Source organism: Artibeus jamaicensis, unplaced genomic scaffold (assembly GCF_021234435.1).
Source record: "Artibeus jamaicensis isolate MK-2021 breed Jamaican fruit bat unplaced genomic scaffold, CSHL_Jam_final contig_793, whole genome shotgun sequence".
In the NCBI taxonomy this organism is placed as follows: Eukaryota; Metazoa; Chordata; class Mammalia; order Chiroptera; family Phyllostomidae; genus Artibeus; species Artibeus jamaicensis.
Genome location: NW_026521975.1, coordinates 2,546,187 through 2,573,303, shown reverse-complemented (window position 1 = coordinate 2,573,303; position 27,117 = coordinate 2,546,187). Strand labels below are relative to the sequence as shown.

Here is a 27,117-nt window from a genome sequence, read left to right as displayed (position 1 = left end):
AAATTAATGGCTTTTTGCTCCCTTTTACTGTTAAAATTTATAGTCGGCTCCTTATGTACCCGAGATTGGACTCCCAGATGGGGTGGTGATACATCTCAGGCCATGTTCAAGGGAGGAACTCACTTCTTGAGTATCAGTTCCAAGATGAACACGCCCTTCCTGCCATGCTTTTAGCCTCCAGAAACACAGCCATGAGTAAAACGCTCTGTGCGGTGCAAGGCCAGGGGTGTAATTAAACTTCAAAAGGGTGTCCATGGCACCGTGTTCTGGAAAAGTGTAGAAAAAGAAAAAGTGTTATGAAAAGAAAACCTAAAACACCCACCATCTAAATTTGTCTTGGGCAGGAGGAGAATAAACAGGTGATCTCTCAGGCACCGAATTTGCTCAAGTCAGCCTTCTGTGTGTGGCACTGGGAAGACTGTGTAAGACTGTGTCTTCCCATTTCTGAAGTGTCTTCACTTTACGAAGAAACACCTTCCAGCACTGTAGTCACCATCACGCCTCCCGAACAAAAGAGGTGATGAATGTGAAAATAGCTTAAAATATTTTTAAAAAACAAACTATTTAGTTATTATAAGCTAATATTATATGTTTTTTAATCCTCACCCAAGGATATGTTTATTGATTTCAGAGAGAGAGGAAGGGAGAGAGAAACATCAATCAGTTGCCTCTTATATATGCCCCAACCAGAGGTCAAACCCATATCCTAAGTGCATGCCCTGACCGAGAATCAAACCTGTGACTTCTTAGTGCACAGGACAACACTCCAACCAACTGAGCCACCTGGCCAGGACTTATTAATGGTTGATTTTGTTTATTTGTTTGTTTGCTTATTTGGAACAGGTCAAGAGCAAGGGCTCTAGAGACAGATGGTTTGTTTCAAATTCCAGGAGAGCCTTTCTGCTCCGTGACCTTGGGTAAAATATCTGGCCTCTCTGAGCCTCAGTTCCCTCATCTTTAAAATAGAGGCTACAAGTAGCACCCACCTTAAGGTGTTGTGGCAAGGCTTAGATGAGCCATGCCACAGGAAAACTTGGACGCAGATTGGCACCTACTAAACAGCCAATAAATATTAACACATATTATGCCGTGATTCTTCCCAACCAGGAGCCAGGGTCTCAGGCTTTGTCCAGGACATACCAGTTTGATTCGCAAAGACAAACTCTGCCCCTTGGCTTAAGTTTCTGTCTCTCACCTCAGCACCTTCATAATATTCTTAAGGGGCTAAGTAAGAGGGTGCGGATGAGTCAGCTACTAAAAAATGAAATCGAAGTCAGTGGAATCTTGTCCTTATACAAAAGGTAGGAGAGTCTCCATCCCAAACCTACTTGGAGAAAGACATGTCAGGCAAAGAAACAACATACACCACCATTCACAATCCCCAAAGTTACACCTCACCAAAAGTCCAGATTCCTATAGATGAGATTGATACTATCTTTCCCAGTACAGAAATCCTAGGGAAAATAAACCACCCTGCTCCCCCCAAAAACAAACCCTCAAAGGAAAAAAAGAAAGCCCAACCTGCTCCTTTTATACCTGTCTGTAGCTGTCCGGGCTTGTTTAATGTAAAAATATTTGGAAAAAAAAAATCCAGTTTCACAAACTAGTCTGTGTAGCTTATAGAAAGGTGGTTATTTGGTTTGTCCATCAGTAGGCAGCCAACTTCTGATTTTAAATTTTGCCATGCTAAAGGTACATAGCCTTTATTTTTTTCAAGAACAAACATTTTTTTATTTAATTGTTGTTCAAGTACAGTTTTCTGTTTTTTACTCCCATCCCAGCCCCCCCCCCCGTGCTCCCCACCTCCCTCCCATTTCCACCCCCCTTAGTTCTTGTCCATGTGTCTTTTATACTAGTTCCTGTGGATCATAGCCTTTAAAAAGTAAAGAAAGGGAGAAGCGAGCCTTGCCCCGAACATTTTCTGGGCTGTCTTGTTTTCTTAAGTAAGAGTCTATTTAATACCTTCAAAATTTGCTCTTGCCTTGAAGCAATACACAAGTATGTGCTGCTCTGCTCCAAATCTGGGAACGGTGAGTACAAATAGAAGATTGAAGATTCTCTTTGAATCTGGGTGTTGCTGGTGCAGCCTTTCCCAGAGGCTGGGAGCAGGCGCCAAGGCTGCAGAGCCTTCGCTCCCTAGTTTTAAAGGCTCACATATTAATTCTGGGCTGCGTCTGGTTAGACCGAAGGTCAGGAATCTGATCTTGACCTTTGTACTAATGGCAATCCTGTGGGGATGCTTAGAGTGGTGGAATGAGTGCTGAAATACTACTACTAATAATGATAATAATGTACTGAGTTTCTCGTTTTAGTGCTGTTTATCCCCCAAAGGTTTCAAACCGCTTCAGGACCAACCCTTTCGCCCACTGCTGGCCTGTAACTGACTCAGGAACAGAAGGTCGTCCTGTTGTCAGGAATACAATCACACCAGGCCTGTTTATGCATAAACTGGAGGAAGATACCAGCTAAAAATGAAGTGTAAATTTTAGGTAGACAAGTTATAATTAGCCACTTGAAATCAAGCCAAGAAATGAAGTTTAATACCCTACTTTTGTTAAAAGCACCCAGGCAACTCTCCTGAATGTAAACTGACTTCACATTTTCACCTTCTCTAACTCAGGGTTTCTCAGCCTCAGCATCCTTGACATTTGGGGCTGGTAATTTTGTGCTGTGGGGCAGAGGGGCTGTCTCGTGCAGGATGTTTACAGCATCCCTGGCCGACCACCAGATGCCAGTAGCACATATGCACACACACACACACACACACACACACACACACAAAGTTGTGACAAGTGAAAATGTCCACAGATGTTGTCAAATGTCTCCTGGGGAACAAAACTGCCTTCAGTTGAGAATCACCGCTCCAACTTGATACATCTGCAAGGCAGGTTAGAAGTTACTGAATTACCAGAATCTTCCACTCCTCCAGGTTGCATAAAGAATTTCTAGTGAAAGAAGGACATTTATCTGCCTGGGGCTTTTAGGACTGAGAGAAGTTTCAGTTTTGAAATAGGTCTTCAATCATAACTCTGATTGTGAAACAGATTATGAAACAGACACCTGAAATTAGGTTCCCACTCCACCTCCCCCGCCAAAAAAAAAAATCAAAGAAATAACACAACTGAGACTATCAAATTCCCCTAGGCTGCATGGAATCACTTTCTAGCATGTAACCTCCCCCAAAGTGGACATTGTAGGTGATAACAGGATAGCCTTGTGACATCCACAGTGTCCACTCACCTCTCAGACTTGCTGGGGTCAGAGTTCCTCCCCATCTGAAATCCATAGCCACTGTCAAACAGCTGAACTGAGGCCTACCTGCCTGATGGCACTATGACAACCCCAGCCCCCTCACTGACCACAGCGTGTGGTCTGCAGTGTCTCACCTTCCCTGACAGCACCCACAGGATCCTCTGGGACCTCAGCTCCAGGAGCTGGCCCTCACTGCATGGCCCGCATGCCCTCTACACCCACACAGTGCGGCTCGTAAACTTTTTTCACCACAGTTCACCCTATTTTACATCATAAACCACTCACTGCCCACCCCTAATTCACATATACAAAAATATATTCTGTTTTTAAACTTTTTATTTTGAACTAATTTTAGACTTACAGAAAAGTTGCAAAAACAGCACAGAGGATCTCCACATATCCCCTGCTATGGTCTAAATGCTTGTGTCACCCCAAGATCGGTATGTTGAAATCCTAATGCCCAATGTGATGATGTTAGGAGGTGGGGTGTTGGGGGGGATTAAGTCCTGAGGAGGGAGCCCTCATGAATGGGATCAGTGCCCCTGTGAAAGAGGTTCCAGAGAGCTCCCTAGCTCCTAGAACATAGCAAGAAGGCACCATCTATGAACAAGGAAGCACCCCGCATCAGACACAGAAGCTGCTGGCACCATGATTTCAGACTTTCGACTTCCAGAGCTGTGAGAAATAAATTTGTTTTTATAAGCCACCCAATCTGTGACATTTTGTTTAGCAGCCTTAAGGAAGTAAGACATCCTTAACCCAGCTTCCCCTAGTATTTATTAATCATATAACTTATTAAAACCATAGTGCAATTGTCAAAAGCAGGAAACTATCATCAGTGCAATACTATTAACAGAAGACCTCAGTTTTGCACTCATGTCCCCTTTGTGTCAGGATCCTCTCCAGAATCCCACATTGGACTTGGATATTTCTCCCACAGTCGCCTGAGTCTGTGACAGTTCCTCAGACTTCTCTTGATTTTTATAACCTTAACACTTTTGAAGAGTGTTGACCAGTTACTGTACCAAATTTTCCTCCACTTTCCCTCCTCTCTGCAGGTTTGGGGTTCCTGCCTGAAGCAGAGCATGGGTAAGTGTTTCCCTCCCCTGCAGTCTAGCTGGACTACGTGAACTTAAATCTAGTGAGGTTTTGCCCTCCCTTCAAGGACCCTGTAAGTCTGGGGTCCGTTCTTGTGTTCTCTTGTCCTGGCAGCTCAGGGGACAGCAGGTGTGGGGGCCTCGCTGGCTGAAGATGTTGAGAGGGGCCAAGGCAGGGATCATATGGACTCTCTTCTACCTGACCATTTGCCTATTTTACAGTCTTTCACAGAATGTGCAAAGACAAGAGCACATCGTGCCCTTGGAAGTGTAATTCCAAACCCGCTTGCCAAGAACGGGAACCCACTTGCCAAGAACGGAACCCGCTTGCAGGCCCCTCCCTGGCCTCCCCCGCCCCAGGGCTGGGCCTGCATTTCGCCAGGGCCAGGGAAACCCGCACTGCCGCGCTCCACCAGCAGGTGTCTCTTTCCTGGCGGCGGAGACCCAGGCTGAGTCGCCAAATGGAGGCCTCGAGGAGGAGCTGCGGGATGGGCAGCTGCCTCTGCGGCCGCGGTGTGCCTCCTCACCTTTGAGACACTTGGTGGCAGCGCTTGGAGTCACCGTGTCACATGGGGAGGAAACGCCTGTCTGCCGCCGAACCTGCTGGCTCCTGTTTCTGGGGCTTTCATCATTTAAGCAGCCGAGGAGCGCCTGATCCCGCTAAGACCTCAGGCAGGACCACGACTCTGGGAAGTTTTGTCCCCAGTTTCTCCTCCCCTACCCTCCCAGAAAGCGGTAGGAAAAAGGCTAGCTGCCCCCACAGCTTTTCCCTTCAGGGAAATCCACTTTCCTAACATGTCTTGTTTTGAAAGAGCCCCATCCATTGGGCAATGACAGCAGCCCGCCAAACTCCAGCAGGGCCAATAGCTATCACTCTATTCTTTTATTCAACACGTTTACTGGTCACCTGTAGGGTGCCAGGTACTGTATGGGAGATTCAGGTGAACCAGGATTCAGTCCTTGCCCTCAACCCCAGACCACCAGGAACTGAGTCTTCAGGTGACAAAATGCACCACTGGTGCCTTGCCTTGAAAATCCAAGGCAATTTGGCAGAAGAAAACTCCACTGTCACACTAAGCCATGTGATCTGTGCTGTGGGTCAGAAGAGGGTTAATGTAGACTTGTGTTCCTTTGGAGCTTTTAATTTTGTCACATTCGACACTGGGGCTGTTCAAGGTGCGTGGAGATACAATGGCGAACGAGATGTGTCCTTGTCCTAAGGCAGCTGGCAGCTCAGTGGGGATCAGAGACCAGTGAAGCATCAACCAGAAACTGCAACAGAATTGCTTTGATACTTGGTTGTCTTGATTGCACTGATTTTACTCTGGAAGGCACAAGATGAACCTGGAGAGTGAGGCCCTGGTGGCAGCCCTGGGTCAGACCCAAAGGAAAGCCATTTTACTTAGAAAAACCATTCTCTGGTGCTGATGCCCAAGAAAGAATATTGGTTGCTTTGTATCCCAGAACGAAGTAATAGGAGCCCCCCAGTTGCTGACCTTGGGTCTGTTCTGGCTTCATGGACCCCATTTCCCTACAAATTGGCCTCCTGGGAAGTTCCTAGGAACTAATATCAAACAACCATATATTGTACTTTCCTCCCCTTCTCATGAAACTGTGTTCTAAAATCTGGTTGCTTCTGGAAGAGAGAGAGAGAAGGTTCAGTCAGACTTTATGTAGCTTTCAAACAGCTCAGTTTTGTTTATTGTTGTTTTCATGTGCTGAAATCATGTTTGGGCTTTTTGAAGTAAATTTTCAAAATTCAGAATTCCAGGAAAGACTTTCTACTTGTTAGGTTACCAGAACACAAGCTGTGGGGTTCCAACCTCTGACGTGTCTAGGCAGCAAAAATCTCATCACATAGCCGTGCGGACAGTCACAGATTCCCAGGACATAATTTCAGGCGTATCTCTGTTCCTGGCCTGTTTCAGAACCATGGGAGTAAGTCCACACTGGAGCTACTAGCTGGGAGGCAGCCGGAGTCCCTCCATACTGATATTTTGTCCCTTTTCCTTTGAGTGAGAAACATAGAGTTGTCTACAGTGTTATGTTTTTTTTTGTTTGTTTAACATAAAAATACACAGACCTTTGTGTTCTCTAAGCTCTATGTTAATACTCAACACTGAGTGTTCTTTTCAAAAAAGAAAACTTTTGCCTCATTGAAACGACATCCCAGAGTCTTGTTTACTTTTTTGTCTGCCTGTCCATACTGGGAAAATTCCTGCCCAACAACCTGAACTGATGACAGTTCAGCCCGAGTGCTAACATCCTTCTCCTTGGAAAAGATGCCATGTCTCATCTAGAGTGATACTCAGAAAGCAACACTTATAATTATGTATAAGGCTGGTGAGAGCATTTGACATGTTAATAAGAAAAATTAGGTACATTTCTATCCCTCTTAGCTCTATGAGAATGATACACATTCCCTGTTGACATAAAACTCTCTAAATCCCACATATTCTAAACCATATTTCAGAAAATGGACATTGTTTCTACAGATTGAATTCCATCATCACATTCAAAACTGTGTAAATGTTCACACAGAAGAACCATTTCCATCCTGACTGATATGGCTCCTTGGACTGAGCCACACCAAAGGGTTCCCGGTTCAGTTCCCAGTCAGGGTACATGCCTGAGTTGCAGGCCAGGTCCTCAGAGGGCAAGTGAGAGGCAACCACACATTGATGTTTCTCTCCCTCTTTCTCCCTCCCTTCCCCTCATTAAAAATAAATAAATAAAATCTTAAAAAGGAAGAAAGACCATTTCAGTAGACCAAATTAAAAAAATGTTTAAACAAGAAAGAGGTGGCCTGACCTGTGATGATTTCATAAAATTTTGGAACAGAAAAACATCTTAAATACTCTCTAATCGCAGTTCCAAACAAAATTCCTTGCAGATGGCTTTCTCACTTCTGAGGAAAACTTGTCTCATGGCTGTGAGGCTCTGAGTGGCCCACATTTATCAACTGCTAGAAGCCTCTCTACACACAGCCAAGATTCCCACGCTCTTTCTCAAGTGCCCGCTGGTCATTCTAGGCTGGCCGCCTGCGGAAAGCCTCTCCCATCAAGTAGCTCCTCCAGCATTTGATGCAGCTCTCAGAGGCTTCCCTTGGCACTTTGCAGTACGACCTTGTTTTATTCACTGAGTCCATCACAGGGTGATCATTGAATCCCTAAGGTAAAGGAGCAAGGGATGGAAGAGGAAACCAAACACAGTTCCAGCCCTCCTGGACTTATAGTCTACTAAGGAAGACAGAAAATAAACAGTTAAACAAACAACTTCTTAATGTAATGTCATGTAATGATACTTACGCTTAAGGAAAATCAAGGTAAAGAGACTGGAAAATAGGACTGCTTCTAGGTCCTAATGAGGCGGTGACATCTGAGCAAAGACCTGACTGAACTGAGGAAATGGGCCATGTGAATACATTCGGGGAGAGCAGAGGCCCAACCATGCTAAATGCTTGATGGTTGAGCAGTATCAGGTAAGTCAGTGTGGTTGAAGTGGAGATGGTCAGTAAAGACAGGGCCAGAAGCGAGCTTTGAGAGGTAGCCAGGAGTCACATGGCCTGGACAAGGCCACACTCTGCAGAGTTGAGAGCAGGGATGTGACATGATTTCAAGACCCCTTTCATTTTAACTGCTGTCTTCTCTCCACATTTAAATGTTCAGTGTCTGTAACCCAGAATTGCCTCCAATATTCCACATGAGGCCTAACTTCTCCTTGATTTTTTGGACATAGTATTTCTATTAACACAATCTGGGACCCCTCTTGGAGCATTTGAAGAAGCTATTTGTTGAGTGTATTGTTTTTCTTTCGTATATCACACTCTTAAACCGCACTCCTCATCTGAGTTTGTTCCCCGCCCTCACCCTCCTGACCCATGGCCCAACACCTCCTAAAGTCATGGAGCTTCAGGAAACCAAGCAGTGGCCTGATGATAACAAAGTCTTTATAGATTCGTTTTTGTCTTTGCCTCATCCTGGCTCCATTTAAACATGCCGGTTTCAAACATCCTGAATTTGGATGGATTTTTGGGGCTCAATGGTGGATACTACCCTATTTTATCCTGTTAGACCTGGTACATTGTCCCAGTCTTTACAAATATTTTTGGACCCTGATTCTAGCACCTTAATATAAAAGCCATTCTTTCCCTCTTTGTCATGGCTGACTTCTGCAGGGTACCACTGTGCTGAGTGAGTAAGACTGAAACTAGAGGCCTGGGGCAAGTCAACAGAGACCTCCATCAAAGTTAAAATGGATCCATTACCAAGATTTTGGAAGTGATTGTTCTACCAGCTGCAAAGCAATCTAATCTATCCTACATCTCTCCATTAATTAACAGGACATTATAAAAGATTTTTGTCTAGTGTAATGCTGAAATTTATATGTATTGCCTTGACCGTCCTGCCCAACCATGCTAGAAGAAATGTCAAACAAAAAAATTAAGTTCTGCTTACCCCTGGTAGTTCATATTTTCTTGGATACCTCTCTTGTACCTGCCCTGGACTTTTCCTCCTGGCTTGAGGCTCCCCTAACATCAGACACTGGTTATACCTAGAAGCTTGCTTTCTTGTTTTTTACTGTAACTTCTACCAGACAACTTTGTCCTCTTACAAAACGCATTATACATGTCACTACAAAATTGTGAGTCAAATGTGATTATTGGAATCATGTTTTAAGTATACAATGAACTGATCAATCATTCAATCAATAATATTATTGATTATGGTACTTTCTTTATAAGTCCAGTATTTCCAAAGTGAAAGTCCTTTTGTAATACAGATATAATACTTTCTAATGTAGATACTCAATTTCTCTAAAATGCTTCATACATTTAAACAGTAATTACAGACAAGGGCTGCTATAGCTTAAATCACCAGTAAATCCAATACTTGACACGTGATGTCCTGCTGCCAGGAAATTCTTTCACCTCAAATCTTTAGCCTCAATAAAAATACCCAGGGCCTTGCAGCCACAGTGAGCCCAAATCCGAGTACAGCATCGAGGGAGGGAGCTGCCCGCAGCCCAGGGGGTCAGGGAAGGTGGCTGAGGGTTGAATAGTATTTTTTTGTAACTGGTAGCTTGTAAACAAAAGAGGTTTCCATCTAGTTTTACACGGACTCTGAATTATTTTCAAGTCCTCATTGTTCCTCCTTGGGGAACCACACCACAGCCTCCATGGGGACAGGGATCAGTCTGTCCTGCCCCTCATTAGACTCACAGAGTTGGCATAATACCTGGGATATGTATAACAGGTGCTCAGTGAGTATTTCTGGAACAGATACAATGAGGAATAAGTGAATATATGCATACAAAATGATACCTCATCCATTCCTGACAACTTTAGTTTCATATAGGGTCGAATGTAGAGGTAAACACTGCCTTCTAGAGAGGAACTTTTGGGGCAAAAGTCACCATCTCAGATGCATAAATAATATTAATATTCTTGATCAGCAGTTCTCAAATATTTTGGTCTCGAGACCCCTTTATGCTTTTAGAAATTGTTGAGAACCCCAAAGAGTTTTTTTCTTATATAGGATATATTTATAAATACTTACCACATTAGAAATTAAAACGAGAATTTAAATGTTTATTAATTGATTTGAAATAACAGCAATAAATCCATAATATATCAACATAATTATTGGTTTGTAAAAATATATTTTCCAAATCAACAGTGGTGAGGAGAATGACATTATTTAAAATTTTTGCAAATCTCTTGATTGTCTGGCTTAGTATAGGTCACATGGATTCTCATATCTGCTTCTGCATTCAATCTATGGTCATGTGACATGCCATGGAGCCTCTAGAGACACCACTGTACCCTCATGACAGAAGGGTCCTGAGAGAGAGTCCCTTCGTAAACTAGTTGCGATGACCCCAGGAGCCCCTGGATTGTATTTATACTTTAAAAATAAATAATAGCTATTTCATTCATAATATTTTTTTTCTTTGCCTTTAATATTAAAGCTCAGAGTGAAGTTTAACAATCGGTCCAGGCTTGGAATTAGAGCTCAGCCATCTTTTGTCACTCTGCTCAATGGCTACCTGTTTTTCCTTGGTTTTTATTTTACTTATTTTTTTAGTGTTAACAGTTTTTAGTTATATTTTTATAGATCTATATCTATCTATATTCACATATAAATATATTTCATGTCTACCTATATATATATGAGGGGGGACCCCCCAAAATGGAATTGTCTTCTGGAGGGCAGGCCCCTTGTAGTACTGACTCCCCCTACTAAGCAAGCACTCTAGGAACCCACCTGTATCCATATGCCAGCTGGTGGTGTTGTGAGAGGCTGCATTCAGGTTCAGTGAATTCTTTTTGAAGACTCTTTCAACGCGTTTGTCTATTTCATGATGGGTCACATACAAGCACACCTGCCCACACCTCACTGAGTGTTCAGTAGTTTTTAACCAAAACCAGCATGACCCCTGTGCCCCACCCTCCCTATTCACCCAATCTTGCCCCAAGTGACTTTTTTGTGTTTGTTTCCCCAATGAAAAAAGTCCTCAAAGGGAAACATTTCGCTGATGTGAAGAGGTGACACAAAAAAACAGCAGAAGCACTAAAAGATACCAAAGTTGATGAGTTCAAAAACTGTCCTGAGCATTGGGAAAAATATCTCCCCCCGGAATTTGGTATTGGCCTGAGCATGGCCAGTCGCCAGGGTCAGACAGGGAACGGTGGTAGTTTTTGAGGATCATAGAGAAGAAGGAGGCAAAGTTGGTGGCTGAGAGACACATGAAACCAAGCTGGAGGAGGAGTCCTGCCTGGGGTCCCAGTAGCCATCTGTCCCTGAGCCTCATGAGATACTGCTTTACACACATCATTCTCTCAAGCTCAAGTTGATTATCTATAACCAAAGGGTCTTAACTAAGGGCAAAGACAAGGCCAGAACCATCTCTGCTTTTTCAGCAGTCCCTGAAAGGCCCAGGATCATACTGTAGGTCCTGAATTTGCATTACTGACACTGTGAAGGCTTCTGTGGGGCCCAAACAGCATCTCATCCCAAGCCAATGAGCTGATGAAATGGCATTTCCTCCAGCTTTCCCTCCCGGAGGGCCAACAATCAGGTGACTAGAGTTAACTCAGACTCTTTCTGTGGGTTGGTATTTACCTAGGGCACAAACCCAAAGACTTGAATGATAGATGTCCCCAGGTGCCTGAGGCGGAGGCTGGCAATTATGCCTTCAGTCACCTGCCTGTTTTCCACTCCTCCGAATCAGCACTCCCCACAGTACTGGCCCTCTGTGACTGGTGGGGCCACTCACTCTCAAAAGTGCCAGTTTTAATCAGCTAGGAACACGGAGATGAAGAGGCTGGAGGACTAATTTCTTCTAGCTGTTTTTTGAAGTCAAAAGATGCTGTAGTGCTGTAGACAAGGGGGACAGCAAGGAGGTAATGCCACAGCCCTGGGGAGGCTGGTGCGACTCCTGCCACAGAGCAGCTGTGTGACAAGTCAGGTCATCAGCACACCCCCCCTCAGTCTTTACAGCTGCAAAGTGAGGGGGTAGAACTTTTGTCTTCAACTTTCTAGCTTTGTGAGCTGGCAAGGTTTACACAGAACTTCATCTGATTTTATGACTTGGGTTTCATCTCTGGTGACAGAGCCAGTGGCAGCCTGAGTGTGAGGAAGTGGCTCTGCCTGGGAAGATTTAAAAGGTGCTGAAAGGCCTGAGTGCCTCCTTCACCGTTCTGCCACATCCAAAGCTTGAGGGTGCCTGGCCCCAGCACCATACCTGAGACCCACACAGTGTCTTCGTGGGTGGGTGGTCAGAAGGCCAAAACCTGTATTGCCCACTGTGCCTCAGGAAAAGGTCAGGGGCGTGGTGGGTGGCAGTGGCAGACAGGGCAGCCTGCAAACAGCAGAGAGTTCCAAGGGCCAGATGAGGGACCTACTCTGAGCCATTGTACTTGTTAGGGGAGGCAGGTGGGTTGTCAGCTTCAGACACTGCAGTGTCTGTGCTTGTGTGGAATAACATGATTCCCTTTCCCTCTTTAGGGTGGCTTACAGGAGGAAGGACACTGTCTGGCCAGCGACCAGGACTCCTCATGCTCACAAGGAAAGCCTGATTTAGGTACCTGAAGGAAGAGGCAGCCTGGGCTTCGGCTACTACCATCAGGCTGTCATGATAACAGGATTCTCCAGAAAGTTGGCCACCCTGGAAAAAATGGCCCAATTCTGCATGGAGAGGCTGCCTGGAACCCGAGTCCCCTTCCATGGTAGGGGATCTGTTTTCTTCTCCACTTGCTTGTCCACCCAAGGAGCCACAGGCCTGCTACCTCACCCACCCACAAGGTTTGGGTGTCAGGTCATTATAAGCTATTTTTGGTGGTTTTGGCTCTTCACCTACAAAACTGGAGTAATAATAGCCAGCAGGGTAACTTCCTGGTGCTCCTGTGGGGGATTTTTCAACAGAGCAGCTGTACAAAGTTTAGAAATAAATGAACTCTCAGACAGCACCCTGAGGTATTACCCACACACAGTGTCTTAAACACTAGGGCATCTGCACTGTTGGAACATGTGTACGACATTGTATTTGAGGACCAGGCTTCCCATTGCCTCTCTTAGAAGGCTTGGCTTATCAAATCTTCATTTCATTTTTGGGTGAGGACTAGGGTGTGTTCTCGTGACTTAGGAGTGTAGATGTAAAGTGGTAGTAAAAATAGCTACTAAGCAAAAACATCCTTAGTGGTGTCTTGAAACCTTCAGAGAAAAAAACAACAACTATTGGAGAAGCCCAACAGCACCAGGTGTGCTTTTATAATCTCTGGGAATAAACAGGAAAGGAAGGCACATCCATGCTGAACCGAAGTCTCATCGCCATCACCACAGACCACCCATCTCCTTAGTCTCCAGAGTGAACACCTTACAAAATACCATAGGAACCAAGGATCCCAGTTTTTCCCCAATTTTCTTCATAGTCTAACAGAGATTTCTGGGTTTGTTGCAAGGGTCCTACTAAATCTTCAAGTTTAACTTGCCTTGTTGCCTCCTCACAACTGTATATTCCTTTGTAGCAGGATGGGAATTTGAGGAAACTTTTAAAAATCCTATTGAATAGACTTCCGCCAAGATGGAGGCATAGGTGGAGATGGTCTAACCTTGAATGGCATAATCAATAAAATAAAAAAATTTTAAAAATCCTATTGAATAGACCAGTAATTTTGCACAGGGTTACCAACCTAGGGCTCTGGGGATTTATTTCCCTAAGGAACCACAGGAGACTTTGGTTAATAGAAACAATAGCTCCTTAGTTCCCATCTGGGAACTCTTCATTAGCAGGATTCAGGCTCCTGCTAATGAAAAGCCTCAGGATGTTACATCCTGAAAGGTAGAGATGTGCTGATTTGTCCTAGAGATAGTCAAGTGAGATACAAGTGTAGAACTTTGAGCATCTCCCTACCTGCAAACAGTCAACTCATGGTCGCTGGCACCAATTCAATCCAACAGGAATACCGAATTTGGGGCACAGGGAAGAAAACTTTATTCAGTGCAAAATAGCTCAATTGTGATACTGTACATGCTGTAGAACAGCTCGTGGCTATCACGGCTGTGAAAACATCACAGTGGCAATGCAGCCCTGGGGCCAGGCACCTCCCTGGCTAGACAGCTCTGCTCTGCTCTGAGTTGGTATGCTCTAGCAAGAGACTGATTGGTATTTCAGCTCAGGAAAGGAGAGTCAACCTTCTGTCTTCACAAGAAAGTGTTCTCTTTAAGCCAGAGGGAAACTGCCTTATATGGAAAGGAGTCACCCACTAAGTGCACTTGCAAATGAAGACTCCAAATCCTTACGGTTTGACTGGTCCAAAAGATACTGTCCTGATTGGTTAGTGTTGCGCAGCTCTGATTGAGGAAAGCGTTTGGTCTGATTGGTTGAAATAAGACTCCAAGAACTCCTTTATAAGGGTTGTTTCAGGGGGCAGAAACACAATACAAGGCAAGTGTTTTTAGTGCAACTGTGAAGTGCAGTCTGCATAAGAGGCCCCTGTGTAGAGTTGCTTGCTAGGCTCTGCTTTTTTTTTTTTAATAACTTTTTTTTTAATGCTCACCTAAGGATATGATCACTGATTTTAGAGAGAAAGGAAGCGGGGAGCAGAGAGAGAGCCAGAGACAGAGACACTGCTGTGAGAGAGAAACATCCATCCATTGCCTCCTATACATGTCCCAACTGGGTATCATACCTGCAACCTACTACTGGATTGGCCAAATAGTTCATATATTTTTTCCTGTAAAATAAAAGATATGTTTTTCATTTTCACCAACAACTTTATTGGTCTGGATATTTTGACTATGTCGGCTCTCTCCCACTATTGACTTCTAGTCAGTAGAGGCCAGGGTGTGCTCAACATCTTCCAATGATAAACCAGCCCCACAGCAAAGAATTATTTGGCAAAAATGTCAATAGCACCAAGAAACTTCACAAACTTCTTTTGACATGTTCAGTCAGTCACAGTACCTTCTCCATACTGCACTTTTGGTAGATTTTATTTATTATAATTTTTTATAGGGAGAAGAAAGGAAGAAGAGGAGAAAAACATAAATCAGTTGCCTCTCACATACCCCCAACTGGGCACCCAGCCTACAACCCAGGCATGTTCCCCGACTGGGAATTGAACCAGCAACCTTTCGGTCAACAGGCTGGTATTCAATCCACTGAGCCACGCCAGCCTAAGTTGCACAATTTTTTTTGCATTTCAGTTTTTACCTCTCTTGAAATAATCAAGCATAACATGCTGAAAATGTTATATATCTTCTTCTATCTTCAATATTAAAATGGTTGCACAAAAATTCACCAATTTTGTCAAGTTTTTCTAAATGCATGCTGTCACACTACAATCTAACAAAATTGTTTTGAATGGAGTTAAAGACAACAAAGCATTATTATAGCCAGCATACAAAAAAAGTTAAAAAAATATACGAACTTTTTGGCTAACCCATTGTTCCCTGATCGGAATCAAACACACAACCTTTTTTGCTTGCGCAGGAGGACACTCCATCCAACTGAACCACCCAGCGAGTTAAGTTCCGCTTTTTATTTGAGTTCCATTAGCCACAAGAAGCCTTTCTTAGTAGGTGTCTTTTCCCTCCCTTTCTCGGGGTTCAGACAACCTAACCTGCCTATCTTCCATACAAGATGTCAGTTTCATCATTGCGGAAGGTAAACCATTTTATTTCACACAAGCAATACTAATTACAATGTGGGCTTTGGAGCCAGGCAGATGCAGGTTTGAGTCCTGGGTGGGCCACTAAAAAGTGTACAGTCACTGCCAAGTCACTTAGGTTGCTCATGCCTCAGTGTCCACATGTGTAAAACGAGAATAAAAGGCTCTCCTGCTCATTACAAGGATTAAATGCAACACATTTGGCAAAGTTCTTAGCACAACGGCATATAGGTTTTTTGTTTTTTAAATCAGGTACCTGCTACTTATTGGGCCTGTCTGCTGGGAAAGCAGGCACTGTGCTCTCAGGCTGTAGTGCTGGATCCACTGAGTTTGAAGTGGCCATCATGTCTGGCAACAAAAATACAACACACTTCCTTACCCAGGGCTCTGCTGTCCAGCTCTTAACACCTACCTCCCCTGCTCGGCACCCAAACCTGCGCCTGCGCAGCACGAAGCTCTAACCTCCCTCCCCCGCCCTTCCCTCTCCTCCTCCCCAACCCCCCTCGCAGTTCCTTTTCGAGCTCTCTGAGACCGCTGGCCCTGGGTGGGAACCACCAGCCCTTGTATAAAGCTGGCCTCCCGGACGCAAGCTGACTGGAGGGGAGTATGGAGGCCCGGCTGCAGCGTAGCGGCCAATGGGCTGCCGGCAAACTTTCTCATCTAAATTCTTGACCCAGGGCCTTGCAGCCACAGTGAGCCCAAATCCGTGTACAGCATCGAGGGAGGGAGCTGCCCGTAGCCCAGGGGGTCAGGAGAGGTGGCCGAGGTTATTAAAGGCCTTAAGTAGCGAAAGGAAGGAGTGGGGCCAGGAGGAGAAGGCAGGATGAGAAGATGGGGAGAAGTGAGGGAGAAGGAAGTAGGAGACCGGCGGAGATGGGGGAGCTGGGCGGCGGGAGAAGTGGAGTAAAGGAGGTGGGAAGTAGGAAAGGAGAAAGTGGGGACAGGAGGAGACCGAAAGGTGAAGGATGAATGAGGGAAGGAGGAGGTGGGAGACGGGGGTGGGAGAGGGAGAAGTGGGGGAAGGGAGGCAGGAGGCGGTGGGGGAGGAGAAAGCCGGGCCGGAGGAAATGGCAGGGAGAGGAGGGGGGTGGTGAAGGAAAGGATGGGAGACTGGGGGAGGAGTGAAGTGGGAGAAAGAGGAAGGCCGTTGGAGGGTACGGAGAAGTGGGGGGAATAAGTAGTAAAAGAAGGAGGGCTCAGAGCCCCAAGGGCTTCAGGAGGACCTGGTGGCGATTACGACCCCTGCTCGGGGGCAGAGAAGACTCTTGGGAGGTTGCGCGCGTGATAAGCAACATCTTTAAGTTCTTTAGTTTCTTTGAAGCCCAGGATTTACCTCCGCCAGGAGCTTTCCTAAAACAATCAACCAAAAAAAGCGTCCGCCCGTCGCCTTGGCCGGCGGCACTCTGCCCCGGGAGGGGGCGGCAGCGCGCGGGGGACGCTGTTCCGGGTACTCGGCTCCGCCACGCTTCCAGGAGAGAGAAGGCTTTTCTTCTGAAAAGTCCGCTCGACTCCTTTGATGCTTTTTCGTCTTACAGTGGAAAACTACAATAAAAAACACAGAGGCGTGAAAATGAGATTAGAACTTTCCGGCTTCACTTCCTGGAGGCTTTTGGTCGGGGCTTGAGACAAGGAATCCTGGCAGCCCATCCTTGTAAGTGCCTTTTTAGTCCGTCCACACTGGTGCTGATGCGTCTATACTGTGTTCAGCAACGCCAGACTTGGGAGGGTGCATTGTAGGAACTTGACTTAATGATGACGTCTGCTTTGGTCGGTTAACATCGCCCCTCTGGATAACATTAAGTAAATGTGTACACGTTGCAGAAATAAAGACACAGAGGGAGAGGGGTCGTTTTAACCTTGCCATGACAGGTAGACATGATAATGTCCCCTAAAGCAGTGCCAATACTAGAAGAATGGAAAATTATTTAGACCGTGTAATGTTAAAAAATAACCTCACAGGCTAGTTCTAGCACGTCTGTCATATCATGTAGTATATCAGGTCTTTTTGTGTGTGAGAGAGAAGTTCTGCTTGGAAACAGAGCTGCCTGAACTCTTTAATAGCAAGAAGTCCCAGTTAGGAAGTTCCAAATGCGTTTTATTATAAAGCAGTATGGACTGCTTCCTAGAACTGAAGTTCTTCCCCCAGAGTTTACACCATTTACCTTTAAAAGGAGCTGAAACCCCTAGAATCATAAAATTTTAGTTGATCTTCAATGCCAATTGAAGATTGAAACCCAAATGAGGGGGGAACCCTGCAATGCTGAGTTACTAGAAACGCCCAGTTCAGTTTACACAAATTTGGCCTTCAGGCCACATCTGATACATCTGTAGAATATCAAAAGATGACATGTATTTTATCAAATGAAATCAGCAGTAGTGACAGTCAGTCTCTGTCTTCGTGTGTGTAGAATGCAGACATACACCTCTGGTCTGCACCATTTTCACTAAACAACATCACAGTTAATCTGTGCAGCTGTACTCCTGGGGTTTGCATCGTCCAGACCAGAAGTTGCAGTTGGGAGCCCATCAGCCTGTCCTGGTTTTCCAGACCTGTTAGACCTTCAAGGTGTGTTTTGAAACATTTGAATTAGTTATCTATATTTAAAAATCAGGGCGTTTCATACAGTAAGGTGGGCTTTTGACTTCCTTTGAAATATGAGACCTGAGCACCTGCCCTGCCAGAGCAGAGCCCCAGTGTTAGATGTGACTGTACCTCCTGTTGTCCCCTCTTCCCCACCCTGTGCACCTGAGTTTTCTAGTTCTGCCCTAAACAAACCATATTACCCAGCATTCTCCTTTTTTTAAAATTATGATTATTAAAGTGATAGGTGATTTAGATATTCTAGGTCTAAGGCTAAACACCCGTAATTAAAATCCCGACTTCCACAAATTCATCTTGACAGACTCAACTAATCAGAAACCGACTCTATGTATGTTTCCTGAACACAGGTGCCATGGAATGTCTCTATCCTGGAGCACGTGGCCTCAGGACTTAAACCTGGCTTGTACTCTCTGTAGGTCCTTGCTATGCAAGGTTAGGCAAGTTTGTTACTGTCCTGGAACTTGTTTCCTTAAAAATAGATATAATAAATCTACTTCCTTGGATTACTGAATATTAAATTATTATGTGTGAAAGCATCTTTAACAGTCCCTGGCCCATAGTTATCACCCTACATATTAGCTTCCCTCACCCTTGAGATTTTACTTACTGATGTACTTGAGAGAGAGTTCTGTATTACATCTTTTTACTTATCTACAAAGCCCTCCTTAGAGAATCCAAATTTTGATATGTAGGAGATTTACCTGGATACCTGTTTAAAAGGCCACATTTTGGGTTTCTCAGCAGGATTTTGACTCAGGAAATCCAAAATGGAGCCTTGGGGCTTGACATTTTACCATTTAATTCTCATGTCACATTGCAGTCTGATAGAAGTTATTTCCATGTTACATGTAGGCACTTGGCATAGCATGCTTAGGTGTTCATTTGATAGTTGTGGAACTTAATTGCTTTCAACAAATTTGTCTTTCGAAACTTAGATTATGTTCTTTTACCCATCAGATATTTATGGAGCAACTTCTGTGAGCCAGGCACTGTTCCAGAAGCTGGGGGTATGGCAGTGACCAAATTAAAAATCCCTGCCCACGTGGAACTTCTATTCTAGTCAGGGAAGAAAGGCCACATAAACAGCCTGTATTGAATTCCTGTGTATTCGATCGTTATCTGTACCCTGACATTTGCCATTTGCTGCAATCTTGTTTGCTCTGACTCCTACCTCAGTTCCCTGCCAGGTTTCTTCTTTCCCAACCCTGGTCTGCATAACCCTCACTCAGTGGCGATTCTGTCTGTGACTGAGTGCTCTGCTGTTACGCAGAAGCATTTGGGAACAAAATGTCCGCATCTCCTTTAGGCTTTATCCAAGGTTAACCACTCATTTCCAAAAGCCATAAGTTTCCACAACAGGCTTTTACAAGCGCAACTTGTATATATATTTTCTTCTTACAGAATATTAGGCTCGATAGACGTTGTGACTCTGCTCTCATTTGTTTTGTTCTGTTATCCCATTGCTTTTCTTTTTCAGCTTCTTAGCTGTTATGTCACATATAAAATAACTGTGACTACTTTGCATTCATAAGTTACTTTGAGTACTACTTTAAATAATTTAACAGTAAAAGATAATCTTATCTTTAAATATGTGCTTTTCAGGTATATTTTGTTGCATTATTGAGCTCTTTGTATTTTTCTGGACATAATACTCATTCTAGAGAAATATTAGAAGTCTTAATTTGATAATAAGAATGAGAAGGGAATTCAGTATTCCAAATATTCTACAAAGTGGATTATATCTGAAAATTCTGGTAAAGAAATATAATTTAATTTCTTCTTTAAAAAGGTAACTTTTTTGTGAGAATGCCTCAAAATGTATTATTTCTTTCACTCTGCATGGGTATATTTGTATATTTGACCTCTACTTGTTGTCATCATCTTTGGTTCCTAATAGCATACTTTTTATCATTTCCCAAGTCCATTTGATTTCCTGTTAAGAAAAATGAACTGGGTTAACAGACCCAGTGTTTGGGAAACAAAACACCAAGTATTTCACTTGGTCCTATGATACTCTTTGTAGAAGACATATCAGTTTTTAAGCAGACAGCTGGTAAATATACAAGTAGAATTAAATGTGGTTATTAATATTAAATTAATAATCACAGGTGGGCACAGGTAACCAGGTTCTTGGTGATCAGGACAAAGAATTGAACCAAACACCCAGAGTTTATAGCCAAGAACATGGGAGCAGGCCAACTCCAAGCAGAGATTGACCTCATGGGCTGGAGGGACTCTATTCTTATAGGGTAGATCCTTCCTGGCTAGTTTTGGCAGGCTTTTACTGTGACAAGTAGTTGTAAAGCTACTGCATATGTGGTCTCCCATGCTTTTCCTGGATTGGCTGCCAGGGAAGGGGTCCCACAATGTTACCTAGTTGACCCCCGCTTCTCCTGGGGTCCCCCTGTACTAGGTTTGCCTTTCCCTTCACCAGAGAATTATAGCTCTCCATGTTAGAGACTGGTAAAAAGGAAAGCAATTATTTATTCAAGTGATACAGACTTAAGAGTAATGACTTAATGTCTTCATCAAAATTCCAAAGTCCCTTCAAACACCCACACACACACAGTCCTTCTCTCCCCCTTTGCCCAGTCCAAGCTACCGTATCTCAGGAAAAGAAATAGAAAGCCGCATGGTGATTCTTTGCTAAAGCCCTGTGGCAGTTCTCTGTCAAAGCTGCATGATGGTGATTCTCATGGCTGCGGGGGAGGGGCCCCCCACTCTGGCCAAAGCCTCGAGGTTCTCTTTGCTAAAGCTACATGGTGATTTTCTCTCACAGGGCTGCAGGAATCCCCATTCTGGCCAAAAGTGTGTAGTTCTCTCTTCAATGGCTGCCACCTCTGTTTAAGTCCTCGTGCCAGTCTTCCTCTGCAGCCCCATTTCTGACTCCCACAATCAGCTACACTTGCCAGGACTCCCGTATCCTTCCAGCTTTACTGGGCTGCCATAGTGAGTCTGGGCAGGCGTGGCCTCATGCCGTGGAGCCAATCATCTCCAAGCTCTCATGCCGGTGCTGTAACTCAGGCTGGGAGTCGCCTCCCAGTTACATCTTGGTTGGAAGCCACTCCCTTCTCCCTGGCTCCAAGCAGGTCCACAGCTATTTAACATATCTGTGAAACCAGTTAAAGGTTATCGATATGTTAAATGACCATTCTAGAGGTTATCTATGAAACTATTGCTATGCAAAACAACTCAGTGGCCCTGCTCCATGTATCCCATCCCTCCAGCTCAGACTTGTGGGGAGCAAGGACATGCCATATTTTTAGTATTTCCTGGACACCCTGAGTTCTGACCCCATTACAAATCCTGTTACCAAACAGAGGTCCAAGGGTGGGGGGCAATACTTGGCCCACCTAGGGATGCCAGAAACTGCTACAGAACAACAGGGGCCCCTCCCAAGGATGGAATACTAGTATCTACTGGGCTCTTCTGTCCACCACCAATTGGAAAGACCTCTCTCAATGCCAGAGATTTGTGAAAAGGAAATGAAATGTTTATGTAATGCTATTCAGGCCTAACACCTCCACTAAAATATCAAAGTCCTTTAGGGTACACACACACACACACACACACACACACACACACCCCCCCCCCCACCCCCACCTCTCTCCCTTCTCCCACTGTCCCAGCTCCGGGTACCGTAAATCAGGAAAAGAGCACACGTCCGTTTTTCCAGGCTGCTGGTATCGTCAGCTGTGTTGCAGTCCAGGCAGGATCTCCAGTTAATCCAAAGTCATGTGGCACCTTCTCACGGTCCACTGGCAAAGAGTTCTTTGTACCAAGTTCCAGGCAAAGTATCTCCTGCTTCCCAGGCCATGCAGTCAAAGGGAGCACCCCAAAGCCGTGTGGGCCTCTTCTACCAAAGCTGCAGGGGTCCGCACTCCACCAAAAGCATGTGTCTTTCTTCTTCATCTGGTCACAGGGATCTCCATTCTGGCAAAGCTGCATGGTTTCCCCTTTCACCTGGGAAAGAGGGGGTCTGCACTCTGCCAAAACCACGTGGCTCCTTCTTTTACCTCGCCAAGAGGGGGTCCTCACTCTGCTCAAAACTGCATGGCTCTCCCCTCACCTGGCCAAGAGGGGACCCTCACTTTGCTGAAACCGTGTGGCTCCCCCTTTCAATGGCTGCCGCATCTGGATTTAAATCTCTGCACCCATCCTCCTTTGCAGCCCCATTTCCAACTCCTCCTACAATCAGTGACACTTTCCAGGACTCCCAAGTTTACTGGGCTGCCATCATTAGTCTGGGCAGGTATGGCCCCATGGCGTGGAGCCAATCAACTCCAAGCTCTCACGCAGGCACTATAACTCAGGGGACCTGCCCCCCAGTTACATCCTGGGTAGAAGCCACTCCCTTCTCTCTGGCTCAAAACTTGGCCACAGCTATTTAACATATCTATGAAACAAGTTAAAGATATGTTAAATGATCATTCCAGAGGTTAGCTGCAAAACTGTTGCTGTGCGAAACAACTCTCAGTGGCCTTGCTCCATTTGTGCCTTCCCCCAACTGACACCTGGGGAGGGGGAGAAGGACATCTTAATTTTTTTTGGACACCCTGAGCTCTGGACCCCATCCCAAATCCTTTTCTGGGACCCCCCTCTTGGCTGTGCCCTGTTACACTTCTTTTGGGGGCCCACTGGCTGCACCCTTCTACAGTTGGATCATGGACACTGAAGCTAACAAGTGGGCAAGATGCTGTGCTGAGCAGAAGTTTAAACTGCCACATCGGAACTTAACTGCAGAATGTGTACATGGACAACCTTTGAAAGTGGCCTACACTTAACTGATAGACCTACCCATAAGAGCAGCTGGACTTTTAAAACCGTAAGATCTGGCTATTCTCATAGGATAAGAATTGAGACCTCGTGATGTTGACACACAATGTAATCAGAACCCAAGTTTACTTAGGAAAAAAGAAATAACATGCTCCATTCCTTTCTACTTCTTTCCCCACCCCCAGGGGGTTGAGATGGGAGGTGGCATAAGGGTGAAAATTTTGAGCCTGGGCCTATGCAAAGCCATAGTAATAATGGTAAGAAATCTACTTTTTGTTTTAATTGATACTTCCCCCCACCGAACTGACTTAGTGATAGGAATACCTGGAACATACCCCATAACTTGGGTGTCTTTTTACTTTAGACTCAAGGAGGGGAGCCAGAAACAGATCAGATAGTTAAGGGAACTAGAATTGTTTAACCTGCAAAGGGTAAAGGAGGGGAAAGATTATTATTTTATTTTATTTATTCATTTTTAGAGAGAGGGGATGGGAAGGAGAAAGAGTGGGAGGGAAACATCAATATGTGGTTGCCTCTCATGTGTCCCCCACTGGGGACCTGGCCTGCAACCCAGGCATGTGCCCTGACTGGGAATCAAACCAGTGACCCTTTGCTTCACAGGCCCATGCTCAATCCACTGAGCCACACCAGCCAGGGCGAGGAGGAAGATTATTTTATTGATACAAAGAAAATATGAATTTCAACCACAGCTGAACATAAAAAGAACAAACTTTTTATTTAGAATCAGTAGTTGCCATGAGTTGATTAACAAACCCTCAATTCTCTGACGCTTTGTCCACAGTACAAGCATCGTGATAAAGACAGAAAAAGTGTCACCCAAGTATTTGGAAAGTCAGCTTTCACCCAAACAAGAAAATGTTCAAGATGTCAAGTGGGCTTCGATGTTGGTCTTGACACCCTCCAGCTTTTTTTCTCACAGTGGCTGTGCTGGTGGGGAGGGGGAAATGGTCATGAGGGCAGAGACCTACTCCATGAAATCAATTTGAAAAGCTTGAGGTATCTTTCAAATAGATTTTTCTAGCTTAATAATAACCAAGTATTGATTTATCATGAGATAAATTTTCTACAAACTTTTTTGAATATATTTTTATTTTTACTTGGTTGCATTGGGGTAGTGAGTAAAATCTAAATGATTGCCCCTTAATCTAAACGTTAGCCATTTAGAAACACAATGTGAGACACTTCCAAAGTGAATAAACATCTCCTGCTGTTTAAATAGCCAACCTTCCAGCTGATGAAGAAACCACCCAAGCAGGTCTTCTGAGTCCCCAGTTACCATATGATTCTGGACATGTTCCTGACCTCTCTTCAGGCTTATGTGAAGTTAATATTTTTTTTCTCTCACCAACTCACAGTAGTGCCTAGGGGACGGAAAGAAAAATAAATGTGGCGAAGTCTACTGCAGGGTTTTTAAATGCCACCGGGAAAAAAATCAGGTAAAAGCATCTCTTCTGTGAAATGTAGCCATCACATGAAAAACATGTGGCACAGTCTTCCTGGCGCAGAGACAAAACTGTCTGTCTTTCTGTATTTCCAAACCAGAGGTTTTATATAAGAATAATAGGAAGGGAAGTAGAGTGTCCTTTTTGGCCCTACAAGGCAGGTCCTGTTCTTTTCTGGTGTCTGTGGGAAGAAATATGGTCACATAAAGTATTATTGCTGATACTGATATAAAGGCCCCTCAGTGTCCCCATGCCAAAAACACGTCTTTAGATGCGATTTCTGACTCTAAAAGTGAGCGAGACTGAGCTTTCTTCAAGAAAGCTTTGGTTACTGGTGCAGTCGCAGGCTTTGGGAGGGTGCCCTTGTCTGTGTCTTTTGTCCATTCTCAACTGTCGCTCCTTCCTTGAAATACACAGATTCACGCCCTGCACAGCCTCTGGGCAGCACTGACGCACACGCACTCTGCTGCTCTGCCCTTCCCTGCCACGGGGCCACAGGCACCGAGTAGCCTGGCAGCACAGGGCTATCTGGGGAGCCATGTTTTCGACAGCATACACTGAAGCATCTCCTACCACTTGATGGACAAATGTAATCCAAAGTAAGGCTGGCTGGGATTCTAATGACAGGGAGGCAAGGCCTTCCTTCATAAAGGAGGAAATTGTCTAAAATGTCATCAAGCAAACTCAAGTGTTAATTTTTTCTTGAAGGAAAACACCATACAATACACAACCCCCACCATGGCAAGAAACTTGGAAATGGGCCTTGGCCTAGGTGTGCCCAAAAGAGGTGAGTTGCCACAAGAAGCTGGGCAGCTGGCCGTGCGGTGAGCAAACTATGTACGCTGGCATCTCTGAACAGCATAGCCTTCCGCAGGAAGTAGACGTGCACTCCTGGGTCACCCACTGAAGTTCAAAAGATGCCCCTTCAGACATGGAAATAGGCTTTGCGGTGGCCACCAGAAGTGAATGGAAAGTTTGAAAAGGTGTTTAGGTTTTTGTTTGCCTGGTTGGTTGGTTTTCTGGCCACTGAAACAGCCCCCAGTTCATCATGTTTAGGGTCCCCAGTTTGAGAAAGCAAAACTGCCTGCCCCTAGATCTATGTGCTCTTCTCTTCCCATGGAAGGTTTGAAGAATCAGAAATTCTGTCTGCTGCTTCTTTCATTAATTTGCCAACAAACCTTACTGAGCACCTATGATGTCCCAAGCCTGTACTTACTGCTGGAAATGCAAACAAAAAGGAGACCCAAAAGGAGTCCTGCCTTTGGTTCTTCAGCTCTTACCCCATTTTAGGTTCTGCCGGTAGGGTGTTAGGCTAATTCATCCAATTGGACTACCCTTTCCAAACAGCAGAATTAGAGACAAGTGATTTCTTGAATTTACCAATAGCCAATTCTTGCTAAAAAATGCTATGTCTGGATATAACAAAGACTCCCATGACCTATTTCAAAGACTTGAAAAATACACTTGGAAAGCAAAAGTAAAATAATACCCTTTTTTATTCTAAAATGAAATGATGTTGCTGGGCACCCGTTTTTTGTTTTTTTGCAGATGTCTACAACAGCAGAGCAGAGCAAAAGAGGTGAGGGTAAGGGGAAACTTGTTGGGTCACTTCAGTTCAATCATAATGAAGTCTTAGAATCATAATCCCTCTCTGCTGCATTTGAGAGGCTTACGAGGTCATCACCCACAAGAGGCCAAGGAGGCAACTGCAACTGTAGTGTCTTCATGCAGACTCAGTGTAATCAGACTTGTTTTTAGAAGGGGAACAAGCAGCCCAGATAATGAGACTGGACACAGCCTGGATATGGGGCCAAAAGTCCAGCCTCAGAATGACCCCTGATACTTACCGTGTGCTCTGACCCAGTCGCCTTACCTCTTTGGGCCCCAGTTTCTGCAGTTGTGAAGGCATTGTATTAGAAGCCATCTGAAGCCCCTGCTAATTCTCACATTCTATTCTGTGATAAAGGTGGCATCATGCAATATGTTTTACAATTTTAATTCACTGATTAGGTGTTTTATCAGTTACCAAAGCAGCTTTAATGCTATGCTTAGAATAATTATGGTGAGGCTTCTGGGTTAATAATTAAGTAAAATAGATGAGCCATTTCACACCTCTAGTAGTTCTCACTTTTCCAACTTTCTTAAAGGGAGAACAAATAAACAGTAGACAGCAATGAACTAATTCATGGGCAAAGATTATTTTTGGCAATTAGAAAAGTTGGACACTTCTGTGTTTGTATTATATATACCCATTGTATACATAAATGTGTATATGTTTATGAATATGTATATACATGATACCATTTGTCATTAAATATGTATACTCCCAAATAATAAAATGGCATCTACCATTTATAATATTTATTGAACACATGCTATGTGCCAAGCACTAATGAAGACTTTATTTACATTATCAGTAACTTCTTTTCATTAATTTCTTCTATTAGCAGTCATAACACCTACAATTGATTTCTCAAAATGTGGAGGTTTATAGCCCTGACTGGTGTGGCTCAGTAGATTGAGTGCTGGCCTGTGAACCTAAAGGTTGCTGGTTCAATTCCCAGTCAGAGCACTTGCCTGGGTTGCAGGCCAGGTCCCTGCCTGCAGACGTTCGAGAAGCAACTGATTGATGTTTCTCTCACATATCAATGTTTTTCTCCCTCTCCTTCTCCCTCCCTTCCCCTCTCTAAAACTAAAAAATAATGAATAAAGTCTTTTTCTAAAAATGTGAAGGTTTACAAAGTTTATTGCAAA

General features: G+C 44.4%; 1 long non-coding RNA gene across 1 annotated transcript; it reads right to left on the bottom strand.

The window, feature by feature from the left end:
* Positions 1-13,789: 13,789 nt before the first annotated feature.
* Positions 13,790-21,828, bottom strand: LOC119037405 (uncharacterized). The gene is made up of 3 exons (XR_005080191.2): positions 21,764-21,828; positions 16,856-17,064; positions 13,790-15,870 (listed from the first exon to the last, which is right to left on the bottom strand). It is a non-coding gene; the product is annotated as an uncharacterized LOC119037405 (long non-coding RNA).
* Between the last annotated feature and the right edge of the window lie 5,289 nt (positions 21,829-27,117).